Source organism: Lithobates pipiens, unplaced genomic scaffold (assembly GCF_037356315.1).
Source record: "Lithobates pipiens isolate NorthernLeopardFrog02 unplaced genomic scaffold, aLitPip1_a1.2 Scaffold_25, whole genome shotgun sequence".
NCBI classification, from domain to species: Eukaryota; Metazoa; Chordata; class Amphibia; order Anura; family Ranidae; genus Lithobates; species Lithobates pipiens.
Genome location: NW_027507787.1, coordinates 225,324,636 through 225,339,872, shown reverse-complemented (window position 1 = coordinate 225,339,872; position 15,237 = coordinate 225,324,636). Strand labels below are relative to the sequence as shown.

General features: G+C 44.2%; 1 long non-coding RNA gene across 1 annotated transcript; it reads left to right on the top strand.

Moving 5' to 3' along the window:
* Positions 1 to 2,521: 2,521 nt before the first annotated feature.
* Positions 2,522 to 14,311, top strand: LOC143930925 (uncharacterized). The gene is made up of 3 exons (XR_013262850.1): positions 2,522 to 2,645; positions 12,680 to 12,721; positions 14,064 to 14,311. It is a non-coding gene; the product is annotated as an uncharacterized LOC143930925 (long non-coding RNA).
* Positions 14,312 to 15,237: the final 926 nt, after the last annotated feature.

The following is a 15,237-nucleotide window of genomic DNA, read 5'->3' as shown; positions in this document are numbered from 1 at the left end:
ATGGAAACCAAAGAAATTCTCATGGTTTGGCAGAGCGTCCATCTTGAAGATGACGATACTGCCTAGACTATTGTACCTATTTAATGCTCTACCCATAAAAATTCCGGAAACCTTTTTTAGCACTCTCCTTAAAGCACAGAGAGACTTCCTTTGGGCAGATAGAAAACCCAGAATCAGTTTCACTCTACTAACGCTTCCCAAAAGTGAAGGAGGCATGGGTCTTCCTGACTTCAAAAAATATTTTCAGGCTGCACACATCACCAGACTCATAGACTGGCACTGCCATGGCCCAAACAAAGACTGGGTCCAATTAGAAAGCAATCTAACCCTACATAAAACACTTTACTATCCATGGTCTATACACTCCAAGAAAGACAAACAGATAGGACACCCACTGATTGAAAACACAATCAATATCTGGCACAAAATAGCGAGTCTTTACAAGATCGCATCCGTCCCGGGCCCGCTGACACCGCTCACCAATAATCCTGCTTTCCCACCAGGTATGCACCATAAACTACCACATGACCTCCTCATTCACCACTGTATAGCAAACTCGAAAATCAAAACATTTGACGCACTTAGCTCCGAGGTGGGTGAGGCATTTCCTGGCCTGTGGTTTTACATGCAATTACGGGACTTTGTGGTGAACAGTAAACATAAATCTAAATTTAGCCTCCCGTTGACGCAGCTGGAATCTATATGCTTAAAAAGATCACCGGTAGCGCACACCACGTCCCTTGCATACTCATGGCTAATGCGTACGCCACACGTGGATAATAATAAACACAAGAAGAAGTGGGAACTTGACCTTAAACTGAAAATTTCTGAAAAGCAATGGGAAAAGGTGTGTATTCTGACACACAAATGCTCATTAAGCTCCAAATACCAAGAGATTTCCTATAAGGTCCTCACCCAGTGGTATCTGACACCGCAAAAGACCGGGAGATGGTCTCATCCCACCTCGGATGATTGCTGGAGATGTAAAACTTGTGTAGGCTCCTTTATACATATCTGGTGGGAATGCCCTCTCATCCGCACCTATTGGGACGAAATTAGGACCTGGATAAAACATATAACAGAAACTAATCTCGAGCTAGACGCAGCAGCGTGCCTGATTAATCTTGTCCCAATTACCTTAAGTCGCTACAAAAAATCACTCTCTCGACATTTACTCGTGGCTGCTAAAACACTCATACCCATCTATTGGAAAACCACCAGAGTCCCAGGAGTTAGGGACTGGTTAAACAGAGTGCAATATATTTATAAAATGGAGGAAATAGTGGCAATGAAAAAAGAGAATAGCACTTCCTTTAACAAAACTTGGCAACCTTGGCTGGCTTTTTCCCTCTCTTCAGATTACCAATCACTTATGGGCTGAACTTCCCTTCCCCATTATTCTCAGAAGAAAAGGAAATAGAAAGGAGAAACAGAATGATTGAGCTATACATGCCTCTATTAGATATACACTTAACTTAAGGAATCGAATCCCAGTGCGATGGTACCCCTCCCCTCCCCCACCTCGACTTCCATCCCCCTTTACCTTGTACCCTCTTTCACCCTCCTTCTAATACATGATCTATCCAGTGGTATCTCTAGTTTTCACTTTAGCTATTGGATCATACTTTATCTTTTGTTCTAATTGAGATACTTGGTTACAACACAAATGCTATCTATCTGTATCAATGTATGTATACATACCACTGTTGACGACATTTATAATCTTATGTTAATTGTAAACCTGACTATATTCTCAATAAAACCTTTGATTGTGAAAAAAAATAGATGCAGGGAATGATTTGATGGGGTTGTTAGGTGGGTGTGGGATAGGCTTCCCTGAATACACGAGTTTTCAGGGATCTCCTAAAGGTGGACAGGTTAGGGACTGATTGGTTATTTTATATCGGAATTACAGTATAAACTAATTTTACCGAATGCTCCAAATAACAAAATGAAATTCATCTGAATTTTGGAAATTTGGACTGAAATTTGAATCGAATTTTACATTGAACTTCAGTCGAATTCTAACTGTACACATAATGCTGAAATTAAAGACTGTGTGTGTTATTAGAGTACCATTTTGAAATAATAATGTTTTTGTTAAGCCAAAGGTGATTTATAGAGTCATTGTAATCATTGATGAAGATTTTTATTTTGTTTGTTCACTTTGCCACATTGGAATCGAAAAAAAAAAACAGTTTTCGATTCGACCGATTCGAAATATATAGATTTAAACTTTTTGAATCGAAAAAAAAAACCTGGTAAAAATTCCAAATACGAATCCCGAATACAAATTGAACGAATCAACCGAATTTAATGATACTAAATAACTAGATGAATCGAATCGAAAAACAAAACACATTTTTTTGTCATGCACATATCTAAGGGTAATAAACAAATTTAATGATGTATTTGTTATGTACAGAATAAAAACTGCCTTTGATATTCTCTCAAATATTTTATGAAGGCTACTTTCATTTTTTATGACTATTAAAAGGTTCTTTGTTTGCTTTACAGGCTGTTTCAAGAGACAATGTCCCTCCACCAAAAGCAGAATCTGTATTTTGACTTACTGTGGAGACGAGTTCAAAAATGGAATGTGACGGGGAACCAGTGAGGACTTTTGAAATTGGAATAGGTGTTGCGTAAGTCTTCTATTACTTGTGAACTGCCCTGATATGTCCTCCAATTCATGCAAGTGGTATGACAAATCACAGTTTACTTTTAAAGTAGATCTTAAAGTTCAACTTTTTAAATATTTACATAGAGTAAGGGAGGGTTATAACCCCTGTTAGTTTTTTTTGCCGTCTGTGTCCGTTGGGGAGATTTCCATTCACTTCCTGTTCCATAACAGGAAGGGAGAGGAACTCCCTCAAATGTGTTAAACAATTTAGGAACCATATTGAATATTGCTGTCCAAAAAGTTTGTGCTTTAGGGCATACCCACCAGGTGTGGAAATATGTGCCCAAATCCGAACAACCACGGAAACATTGTGCTGAGAAATTCTGTGCATATTTAGCAGTTCTAACTGGTACAAGGTACCATCTGGTTATTACTTTGTAGTTTGCCTCAACTGCCAATACATTGGGGGAGATTGCTTTTGTTACTGACCAAATTCGGTTCCATTCCGCATTTTCTAATGTTCGTTCCAGATCCAACTCCCATTTTTGTACATAGGAAGGTTTTCCCAATTTAGGATGTGTTAAAATCTGGGAGTATAATAGTGCTATTATACCCCTAGTATGAGGACCATTCTTACAAATATTTTCAAAACGAGTGAGTTGATCAAGTTGAGTATCAGAGTTTAGGTAGGGTGTGAAGAAATTTTTAATTTGGAGGTATCAAAATAATTCAGATTGGGGTAAACCATAAGATTCACATAGAGATGGAAAAGGGATAAAGGATGAGGAGTTTTACAAATTTATACATCGTCAAGAGGTTAAGGGATACCCATTCTCTAAATGATTTGGGAGAAACCCATGTAGGATAGAAAGCTGGATTTTTGTAGAATGAGAGGAGAGGATTTTGCATTGATTGTAAACGGCTCCCAATTTTAGTTTTATCCCATAGAGAAAGAAAATGCTTAGTAATGGATTGCGCAATTCTTTGCGGTCTTTCTGGGAAATCCAAAGTAGGTTGAAAATCGTCAATGGGTCACATCCTGCAGCTTCAATGTGTACCCATAGAGGAATCTCGTAATTTGCTTGATATTTGATGAGACTAGCCAAATAGTATTGCGCAAAGTTAGGACATCCCAAACCCCTGTTTAATTTAGGGAGAAATAACGTGTATTTTTGTATTCGCGGTTTAGAGGAACCCCATATATATGTCAATGTTCTATTCTGTAGAATTCTCAGAAAATAGGCAGGCACCGTAATTGGTAACACTCTGAATAAGTATAGTATTTTGGGAAGTATTGTCATTTTAATTGCATTTATTCTTCCAAACCATGATAGTGGGATGTGAGGCCAGGATTTCATTAGGTTTGATATAGATTTCAGGGTTGGAGGATAATTTAATGGAAAAAGATCTGACAATGACACAGCAAGATTTATCACTAAATATGGGATTGATTTTTCATTCCAATTAAATGGGAGTCCCTGTTTCAAAGAGTTTCGTTTCAACTCTGAAAGGGATATGTTCAAAGCGAAGCATTTGTTGGGGTTGATTGATAGGCCAGAAAAAGCAGCAAATTCATTAAGAATTTGAATAAGATTTGGCCCTGAGACCTGTGGAGATAAAGAAATAGTAATATATCATCTGCAAAAAGACAGATTTTGTGTTGGTAACCACCCAGTTCAATGCCTATTATAGTATGATTTGATTTATTCACTGAGCAAGTGGCTCAATTAAAAGCGCAAACAATAAAGGGGAAAGTGGACATCCCTGTCTTGTACCTCTTTCAATGTTAAACAGTTCAGACTTGCAACCCTCATATTTTACGTAAGCTTGTGGTTTGTTATATAATGCCATTATCCAATTTATGTAGTTAGGACCAAAGCCCCATTTTTGTAAGGTGTAGTTCATATACGACTAGGGATGAGCTGAACACCCCCCAGTTCGGTTCGTACAAGAACTTTCGAACGGACCGAAAATTCGTGCAAACTTTAGAACCCCATTGAAGTCTATGGGACTCGAACGTTCGAAATAAAAAGTGCTATTTTTAATGGCTAATATGCAAGATATTGTCCTAAAAAGGGTTTGGGGACCTGGCTCCTGCCACAGGGGATATGGGTCTATGCCTAAAATGTTTTTAAAAACTGCAGTTTTTTCGGGCGCACTGATTTTAATGACGATTAAAGTGAAAAAAAAAGTGTCTATAGTATGCCTGTGAAGTGGCACATGTTTACTGTGTTTAGAACAGTCCCTGCACAAAATTACATTTAATGGAAAAAAAGTCATTTAAAACTGCTTGCGGTTTTAATGTAATATCTGGTTCCGGCAATATGTATGAAAATCATTGAGAAAAATGGCATGGGTAGCCCCCCCTGCCCATTACCAGCCCCTTTGGGTCTTGTACTAATATTAAGGGGAACCCCGTACCCATATTAAAAAAAGGAAAGACGTGTGGCCCCCAGGCCCTATATACTCAGAACAGCAGTATACAGGCGGTGCAAACAAGACAGGGACTCTGTAGGTTTGTTGTGTTAAGTAGAATCTGTTTGTAATTTTGAACTGGTACATGTTTAAAGTGTAGCTCCAGTCAAAAAATCTATTTTTAAGCATTTTGGAAAACATAGTGAGGGGTTATCACCCCTGTATAATTTTTTTTCCCGTATGTCTTTTTTCATTTCACTTCTTGTTGTCTCCTTCCGTTTTCAAGTAGGAGACGTTTGTAAGTTGGATGTTTGAAAGTAGGGGCCTGCCCTATATGCTCTGTAGAAATGGCAGAACAAGGTGTTGGTGTTGCCACAACATTGTAAGCCCTTAAAGTGACTCTTGGTGGGTGCTGGAGCACCCTGCTGTGAACGATTATATCAAGAATTGTAATTACATGCCATTGTTGAACAGTGGTAGAAAAATTGGGCCTTTGGTGGTTATGGTGCTGGTACCACAACACTATAAGTCCTCACAGTTGCTCTCAGTGGGCACAGGAACGGGCCCTGCTGTGAAATATTATATCAAGAAATGTAATTACATTCCCCTGTTAAACAGGGGCTGAAAAATTGGGCCTTAGGCACTGCTTGCTGGTGCTACGACACTGCAGCCTGTCCCAGATACTCTAGTTGTAGTGCAGGAATGAGCCCTGCTGCAAAGCATTGCATCAAAAAATTTAATTACACGCCCCTGTTAAACAGGGGCTGAAAAATGTGGCCTTAGGCACTGGTGTTGGTGCCACGACACTGCAACTTCTCCCATATACTCTAGTTGTAGTGCAGGAATGAGCCCTGCTGCAAAGCATTGCATCAAAAATTGTAATTACATGCCCCTGTTAAACAGGGGCTGAAAAATTGGGCCTTAGGCACTGGTGCTGGTGCCACGTCACTGCAACCTCTCCCATATACTCTAGTTGTAGTGCAGGAATGAGCCCTGCTGCAAAGCATTGCATCAAAAAATTTAATTACATGCCCCTGTTAAACAGGGGCTGAAAAATTGGGCTGGTGGCATCACCCAGAACCAAAAATTTTCTTCCAAGATATCAGCGGAGGAGGAAGAGGATAGACAGTCAACATAACAGGACAGTTAGCATCAGCATAGTCTTGAAGGGATGTGATATTTAAAAAAAAATTATTTGGTTACATCAGCTTCAGGTACTTGGTAGCTGTGAGTGATCCAAGACTGATTCATCTTTATGAAGGTCAGTCAATCAACCGTGTCGGTGGACAGGTGCACCCTGTGATCGGTAACAAAGCCCCCAGCAGCACTGAAGGTGCATTCCGAAAGAATGCTGAATGCAGGACAGGCCAGTAGCTCAATTGCATACTGTGCAAGCTCTGGCCAGTGATCCATCCTCAAGACCCAGTAAGCCAGAAGATTTTTGGTGGGAAAAGTGTCCAAGTCTGACCTTGCCCCTAGGTATTCCTGCACCATGTAAATCAGACGCTGGTGATGGTTGCTGGAACTGATCATACTTTGGGGCTGCGGACTAAAACATTGTCTGAACGCATCGGTCAGACGGCCCCCTTCTCCACCGCTCCTTCTGACTGAAGCCTCAGCAACATGTTGTCCAGGACCAGAAGTTTGTAACCTTCCAGTCTCTGAGAACACGTTGCACAGACCTTTCTGCAAGGCCTCCCAGAGATGTCTCATCCTCTGCTCCCTCTGCGATGGCAAGATAAGGTCTGCAACCTTACCCTTGTACTGTGGATCAAGAAGAGTGGCCAGCCAGTAATGGTCCCTCTCCTTGATCCGAAGATTACGAGGATCCTTCCGCAGGATTTGCAGGATCAGGGAGGCCATGCAGCGTATGTTGGCTGAGGCATTCGGTCCGGAGTCCTCTGGGTCACTAAGGAAAACATGATCCACAGCTACCTCCTCCAAGCCACGTACAAGTCCACGGGTTTCTTGGGACTGTAAATCATCCCTACAAGACTGCTGTTGCTGATGCTGAGTGCAAGGCTCCACTTCCATGCTGACACAATCATCCTCCTCCTCCTCGTCCTTTTCCTGTGTGATGGTGGGACGGCAGGAAAACTGTTTGGATAAAGGGGGTCTTGAGAGGCAAGGAAGTCCTTCTCTTCCTGCCTCTGTTCTGCCTCAAATGCCCTGTCCATTATTCCACGCAGTGTATGCTCCAAGAGTTGGACAAGAGGTACAGTGTCACTGATGCATGTCACTGATGCATGCACTGTCACTGCTCACCATCCTTGTGGCATCCTCAAAAGGTGACAGGACAGTGCATGCATCCCTGATCATGCCCCCCTGGCGTGGTGAGAAAAAAACAAGTTCCCCTGCCCCTGTCCTGGTGCCGTAGTCGCACAGGTACTCATTGATGGCATGTGCAGCCGCTGCAGCATGGCCAACATTGAGTTCCATCTGGTGGGCATGTCACATATAAGGCGGTACTTGGGCAGGTTCAACTCTTTTTGGAGCTCAGCCAGCTGAGCACAGGCATTAAATGATCGGCGGAAATGCACACAGACTTTCCTGGCCTGCTTCAGGACATCCTGTAAGCCCGGGTACCTGCCCAAGAACTGCTGCACCACCAAGTTAAGGGCATGAGCTGCACAGGGCACATGGGTCAGTTGTCCCTGTCGGAGGGCAGAGAGAAGGTTGGTGCCATTGTCGCAAACCACCAATCCTGGCTTAAGCTGGCGTGGTGTCAACCACCTCTCGGCCTGTCCCTGCAGAGCTAACAAAATATCTGCCCCAGTGTGTCTTCTTTCTCCCAAACAAAGACAGAGCACTGGAAGAGGCCACGGAGGAATAAGAAAAGGAGGGGGTGGAGGAGAGCGGTGTGTCACAACCAGTAATAGCATTTTGGAGGCGTGGTGGCAGAACAACCTCCAACACTACTGCACCTTGTCCTGCATCCTTCCCAGCTGCCAGAAGAGTGACCCAATGGGCAGTGAAAGACAGGTAACGTCCCTGTCCATGCCTGCTGGACCATGAATCAGTGGTAATATGCACCTTAACCCTGACCGCCCTGTTCAGCGAGGCAAGGATATTGCCTTCCCCATGCCGGTAGAGAGCCGGAATCGCCTTCCGTGAGAAAAAGTTGCGTTTGGGGACCTGCCACTGAGGAACCGCACATGGCACAAACTCACGGAAGGGGGCTGAGTCTACCAACTGAAAAGGCAGCAGTTGAAGTGCTAGCAATTTAGCCAAGCTAGCATTCAACCACTGGGCATGTGGATGGCTGGGAGTGAACTTCTTTCTACGGTCCAGCAGCTGGGGCAGGGAAATTTGCCTGCTACAATCGGACGTGGGTGTACTGCTAGCAGAGTTCCCGCAAGCACTTGGCTGTGACACACCTAATTCTACATCTTCATTCCTCTCAGCACAGGTTTCAGAGAGGACTGAATGTCTAGTGGGGTTGGAGATCCCAGCTAATGAGGAGCAAGGAGAGGTCCGCTTTGTTCTTTGGTGTGGGTCTTTGAGGTAAGCTTGCCAACGAGCTGCATGGCAGGTCAACATATGTCTAGTCAAGCATGTGATGCCCAAGGGGCTGATGTTTTGGCCACGCAAGATACGCTTGAGACATATGTTGCAAATAGCAGCGGTGCGATCTGATGCACTCGTCTCAAAGAAGGCCCACACCAAAGAACTTTCAGAATAACGTGCAGAGGCAGCGCCCTGCACAGGCGGAGCTCTGCGGTGTGATTCAGTCAGTATGCTGCCCCTAAGCTGGCCCCCGGAGGGCATCCTGCCTCATTGGAGATGTGCCTCCTCCTCCTCCTCTCTCCTACCAGGCACCCACGTGGAGTCAGTGCCCTCATCATCCCCTACCTCTTCATCGCTGGAGCAAACCTGGCAGTATGCTGCAGCTTGTGGAACATGACTGCTAGATTGCTGTCCTTCTTGAGCACCCCTCTCTCTGCGCTCACGCTACTGCCTTCCTCTAGCTGAGTATCATCATCAGAGCCTACAAAACACTGGGCATCCTCCAGGAGCATGTACCCAACACTGTGCTCAAAGAGTTCAGGGGGCTCCTCAGGAGGACGTGGTGGGTATAGGGAAGGAGTCACTGATGGTGACATTGAGATGAGGGAAGACGATGCGTTGGCAGCTGCTCTGTTAGTACCCTGAGCCTGGGTGAGAGAGGATGAGGAGAATGAAGAGGGCTTGGTCATCCACTCTACCAAGTCTTCGGCATGATGCAGCTCAACACGTCCAGCTGCCGAAAATAAGGACAAGCGTGTCCCATGGCCACGTGCTGATGACGATGCACCGTGTCCACGACCAGCACTGTTGTCTCTAGACACAGAGCCTGCTTGCCCTCTTTTATCGGCTCGTGCCTGTCTGCCTCTCCTTGTTGGCCTTCCAGACATGGTAATGGCCTGAAGGGAGATGGGAAAACCAGCAATTGGGTAGTGTACCGTATATACTCGAGTATAGGCCGACCCGAATATAAGCCGAGGCCCCCAATTTACCCCCAAAAAAACTGGCAAACTTATTGACTCGTGTATAAGCCGAGGGTGAGACATGCCTGTCCATCCCTGTGTGTGTGTCCGTCCATCCCTGTGTGTCCGTCCATCCCTGTGTGTCCGTCCATCCCTGTGTGTCCGTCCATCCATCCCTGTGTGTGTGTGTGTCCATCCATCCATCCATCCCTGTGTGTGTGTGTCTCCATCCATCCATCCATCCATCCCTGTGTGTGTGTGTCTCCATCCATCCATCCCTGTGTGTGTGTGTCTCCATCCATCCATCCATCCCTGTGTGTGTGTGTATCCATCCATCCCTGTGTGTGTGTGTGTCTCCATCCATCCGTGTGTGTGTGTGTGTGTGTGTGTGTGTGTGTGTGTGTGTGTGTGTGTGTGTGTGTGTGTGTGTGTGTGTCCAGCCTACCTGTGTCCCGAGCCTTTGTCCCGAGCCTCCGTCCCGTGCCTTGCCTCCTTGCCTCCGTCCCGTGCCGTGCCTTGCCGCCGTGCCTTGCCTCCGTCCCGTCCCGTCCCGTCCCGTGCCGTGCCTTGCCTTGCCTCCGTCCCGTGCCCTCTTCGTCGGCGCCTCGGCGGCCATTGTAAAATTCAAAAGCTGCGCCGCCGCCTTCGCCTGTGATAGGCGGAACACTGAATTTCCCAGCAGCCTGTGTTCCGCCTATCACGGACATCGTATCATCCTCGTCCGTAGTACGAGGATGATACGATGTCCGTGATAGGCGGAACACAGGCTGCTGGGAAATTCAGTGTTCCGCCTATCACAGGCGAAGGCGGAGCCGGAGGCGCGGCTTTTGAATTATAGAATGGCCGCTGTCTGTCTGCTCGACACGCTGATCGAGCGGGCAGACAGCGATGACTCGAGTATAAGCCGAGGGGGGCACTTTCAGCCTCAAAAAAGAGGCTGAAAATCTCGGCTTATACTCGAGTATATACGGTATATTGTGCTGGAGGCACACAACACCCACTAACTCCTGAAGATGCCTTTATTATAGAACATCAGCAATAAAGGGTAGATACAGGTGTATATTGTGCTGTGCTGGAGGCACACAACACCCACTAACTCCTGCAGATGCCTTTATTATAGAACAACAGAAATTAAAGGGTAAATACCGGTGTATACTGTGCTGTGCTGGAGGTACACAACACCCACTAACTCCTGCAGATGCGTTTATTATAGAACAACAGGAATTAAAGGGTAGATACCAATGTATACTGTGCTCTGCTGGAGGCACACAACACCCACTAACTCCTGCAGATGCCTTTATTATAGAACACCAGCAATAAAGGGCAGATACAGGTGTATATTGTGCTGTGCTGGAGGCACACAACACCCACTAACTCCTGCAGATGCCTTTATCATAGAACAACAGGAATTAAAGGGTAGATACCGGTGTATACTGTGCTGTGCTGGAGGCACACAACACACAACTAACTCCTGCAGATGGCTCAATTAGAGAAGAGCAATATAGGTAGATACAGGTGTATACTGCACTCAGGGCACACAGACAACACCCACAAACTCCTGCAGATGGCTAATAGCTCAATTACAGAAGAACAATATAGCTATATAGGTAGATACAGGTGTATACTGCACTCAGGGCACACAGACACCACCCAGAAACTCCTGCAGATGGCTGATAGCTCAATTACAGAAGAGCAATATACAGTAGGTGCCGCGCTGGTTCCCGGCGACAGGCTCCTCTAACCAGCGTAATACCGTTGCGCTGGCTGCAATAGGAAAATGTAATTTTCCTATAGCAGCAAGAGCGAGGCGATAATGTCGCCTCACTCATGAAGCCTGCATGCCTTCTCGGGGGGAATACCAGGCCCTTGGGTCTGGTAGGGATTTTGAGGGGAATCCCCTTTGCCGAAAGAAACGGCGTGGCCCCCCCCCACAAAATCCATACCAGACCCCTATCCGAGCACGCAGCCTGACCAGGAAAGGGGGTGGGGACGAGCGAGCGCCCCCCTCCTGAACCGTACCAGGCCCCCCCACCCCAAAGCACCTTGTCCCCATGTTGATGAGGACAAGGGCCTCTTCCCAACAAGCGTTGGCGGCGACAGAAGACCGGGCCACCGCTAGTAAAAGAGCTGGAAGAAGAAGCGGTGGCCCGGCAAGAAGAACCGAAGAGGGGGCAAGACCCCCGAAGTTGGAAGAAGAGGGCGGCGGCGGCGAAGAAGAATGCCGGGCTCCTCCGCTAGTAAAAGAGCTAGCAGTAGATAGTGGAGGAGTCCGGCAAGAAGACCCCCGAAGACGAAAGACCCCCGGAGCTGTGCAACAAACTATTTTAACCCTTGTGTGTTGTTTTTTTTTACTTTTGTTCACAGGTGAATGGGTAGGGGTACACTGTACCCCATACTCATTCACATAGGGTGGGGGGCCGGGATCTGGGGGCCCCCTTATTAAAGGGGGCTCCCGAATTCCGATAAGCCCCCCGCCCGCAGACCCCAACAACCAACGGCCAGGGTTGTCGGGAAGAGGCCCTTGTCCTCATCAACATGGGGACAAGGTGCTTTGGGGTGGGGGGCTGCACGGCCCCCTTCCCCAAGGCACCCCCCATGTTGAGGGCACGCGGCCTGGTACGGTTCAGGAGGGGGGGCGCTCGTTCGTCCCCACCCCCTTTCCTGGCCGGCCGGGCTGGGTGCTCGGATAGGGGTCTGGTATGGATTTTGGGGGGGACCCCATGCCGTTTTTTTCGCCGAAGGGGATTCCCCTTAAAATCCCTACCAGACCTAAGGGCCTGGTATGCCCCCGAGAAGGCATGCAGACTTCATGAGTGAGGCGACATTATCGCCTCGCTCTTGCTGCTATAGGAAAATGACATTTTCCTATTGCAGCCAGCACAACGGTATTGCGCTGGTTAGAGGAGCATGTCGCCGGGAACCAGTGCGATACTGTTGCGCTGGAAACACAATATCGGCGGCACCTACTGTAGTAAAGTATGCTATGCATATTAGCTCTTTATGACTTTGACTTGCAGCTTTTCTTTTATTATTATTTTTTTTGTGGGTTTGCAACCACTTTAATTTCTGTCCTTTGGAAAAGTCCAAACACAACTGTTGTGGTAATGTATATTAAGTTACTGATTTGTAGCCAAAAAATAAAACATGAAATGTAAAATACTGTCTTATCTTGCAGATGATCGCGCGGCTGCAGACTATAATCATCCTTGTAGTACTGGTAAGATGTTTTCTGGAATCTAAAACTAACTAAATAACTAACTAATAATAACTAACTATTAAATTATAGGTATTGGAATTTCCTTTAAAAATTTGTTAGTCAACATAACAAATACGAATTTATCTAAAGTTGTGAATTATCCGAAATAACGAATGCCGCATCTAAACAAATGAAACATAATGAATTATTATTATTATTATTATTATTATTATTAATAATAATAATAATAATACATTTTTATGATTGTTATTTATTATTATTAATTTGTTGCATTCCATTCGTTTAGATACAGCATTCGTTATTTAGAATAATTTGCAATTCGTTATGTTGACTAATAGCCAAATTTAAAGGAAATTCCAATACCTATAATTTAATAGTTAGTAATAGTTAGTTTATAGTAATAGCTAAAGTGGAGGGCCACCCTAAAAAAAAAGTATATTAACATTCTTAAAAAATATTTTAAAGAAAATTGAATTATTTTTTTTTAACTCACCAGAAACCCCTGTTGCTAGGCAGTGTTTCTAATCTGCTTCTTCCTATTCCGCGGCGCTGTTTCTTCAATTCCTCCTCAGCGAGCAACCCCGTTGTCTTCTGGGACATGTGTGTGTCCCAGGAAACAATGGGGCATGTGCAGGAGGAAACGGGCAGTGTAGCTGCAAGGCTCCACTGCCTGTTTCCCTTAGTTTGGCGGCGCCGGCAGACGATCTGATGGACGGATCAGCCTCGGGGCGGCCATCATCGCGTGCTCGCTGGACAGGTAAGTGTCCTTATTAAAAGTCAGCAGCTAGTATTTCAGATACTCAAATTTTCAATCTTATTTTCATTCTTTTGAATTTTTGTTCTTATTTTCACATTTTTGAGGTTCCTACTTTCCGAAATTTAGATTTTTGGATTTTCAAATTTCCAAATAATCAAATTTACAAATTCACAAAGTTATGATTTTTTTAATATTCAAATTCACAGATTTTCAAATATTCAAATTTACAAATTTGACAAAATTTGTTAAACGAATTTGGATCAAAGCGAATTGCACATGCCTAGTCACCCACATGTCCAGCTATTATTGCTAAGTCAGTACTATTAATGATATGATATCAATTTAGATAATAAAAAGATAATTTAAATGTCATAACTGAAAGTTTACACAGAACAGAAGAAATGTGGAAGAAATTGCAAATTTAAAATGTATTCAGGAACACACCACAACATCTACAGATCACGTGACCTGGTTCTGTCTAAAGCACAGGAACACTTATGTAGCAGTAACTAAACCAGCTAAATACATGATGTCAAACATTCTTTTCCATCACTAGTAATTTTCTCATTCTGACTTTGATTGAAGGTAAAAACATTGGCAATTCAAGATAGGGGAATGAAGACTCTGAACTTTGCCGGGAGCAGTACCTGCATTTCGGCATTCACGGGAACAAATATCTCAACTGTGTCACTTAATCTGCAGACGATAAGATTTTCACTATCGTATCCTTCATCAGACCAACTTCTTTTACATACCAGTAAATAGTCATTCTCCATGGTCATCTTTCTGTGTTCTCTACTATAAGGATATGTGAAATAAAAATATGTACACTGTGTGTGCCTTTTCATGACTTAGACACTTTATATTTAGTCATTCTGTTAAAGAGTAAATCCACTAAAGATTGATAACTGAATGCTAGACATGTGCAGAGTAAAATATTTCGTTTCGGAATTTCGTTTTCGTCCGAAAACTTAATTTATTTAGTTACTCCCGAAATTCGTTTTTATTTATTTCGTTTTTCGTTCAAAATATGGAAATTCGTCCGAAAATCCACATGAATTACGGTCGAATCTGTCTTTGAAGGTTTATAGTGTCTGTCGAATGTATAAAGAAGATTCGACGGAGCTAGTATATATAGCATACTTTAGAACCCTATTAAAGTCTATGGGACTCCAACGTTCAAAATCTAAAGTGCTCATTTTAAAGGCTAATTTGCAAGTTACTGTCCTAAAAAGTGTTTGGGGACCCGGGTCCTGCCCCAGGGGACATGTATCAATGCAAAAAAAAGTTTTAAAAACGTCCGTTTTTTCGGGAGCAGTGATTTTAATAATGATTAAAGTGAAACAATAAAAGTGTAATATTCCTTTAAATTTCGTAGGGGGGGGGTTGTCTATAGTATGCCTGTGAAGGGGCGCATGTTTCCCGTGCTTAGAACAGTCCCTGCAAAAAGTGTCATTTATGCAGGAAAAAAAGTCCTTTAAAATCACTCGCAGCTATTATGAATTGTCGGCTCCCGTAATACAGAGAACACTCATTGAAAGTCATTGATAAAAAAATAAATAAATAAATAAAAAAAAAGCGTGGGGGTCCCCCAAATTCAATTACCAGGCCCTTCAGGTCTGGTATGGATATTAAGGGGAACCCTGCCTCAAATTTAAGAAAAAATTTGACGTGGGGTTCCCCCTAAATATCCATAACCAGACCCTTCAGGTCTGGTATGGATATTAAGGGGAACCCCGCGTCAAATTTAAAAAAAAAT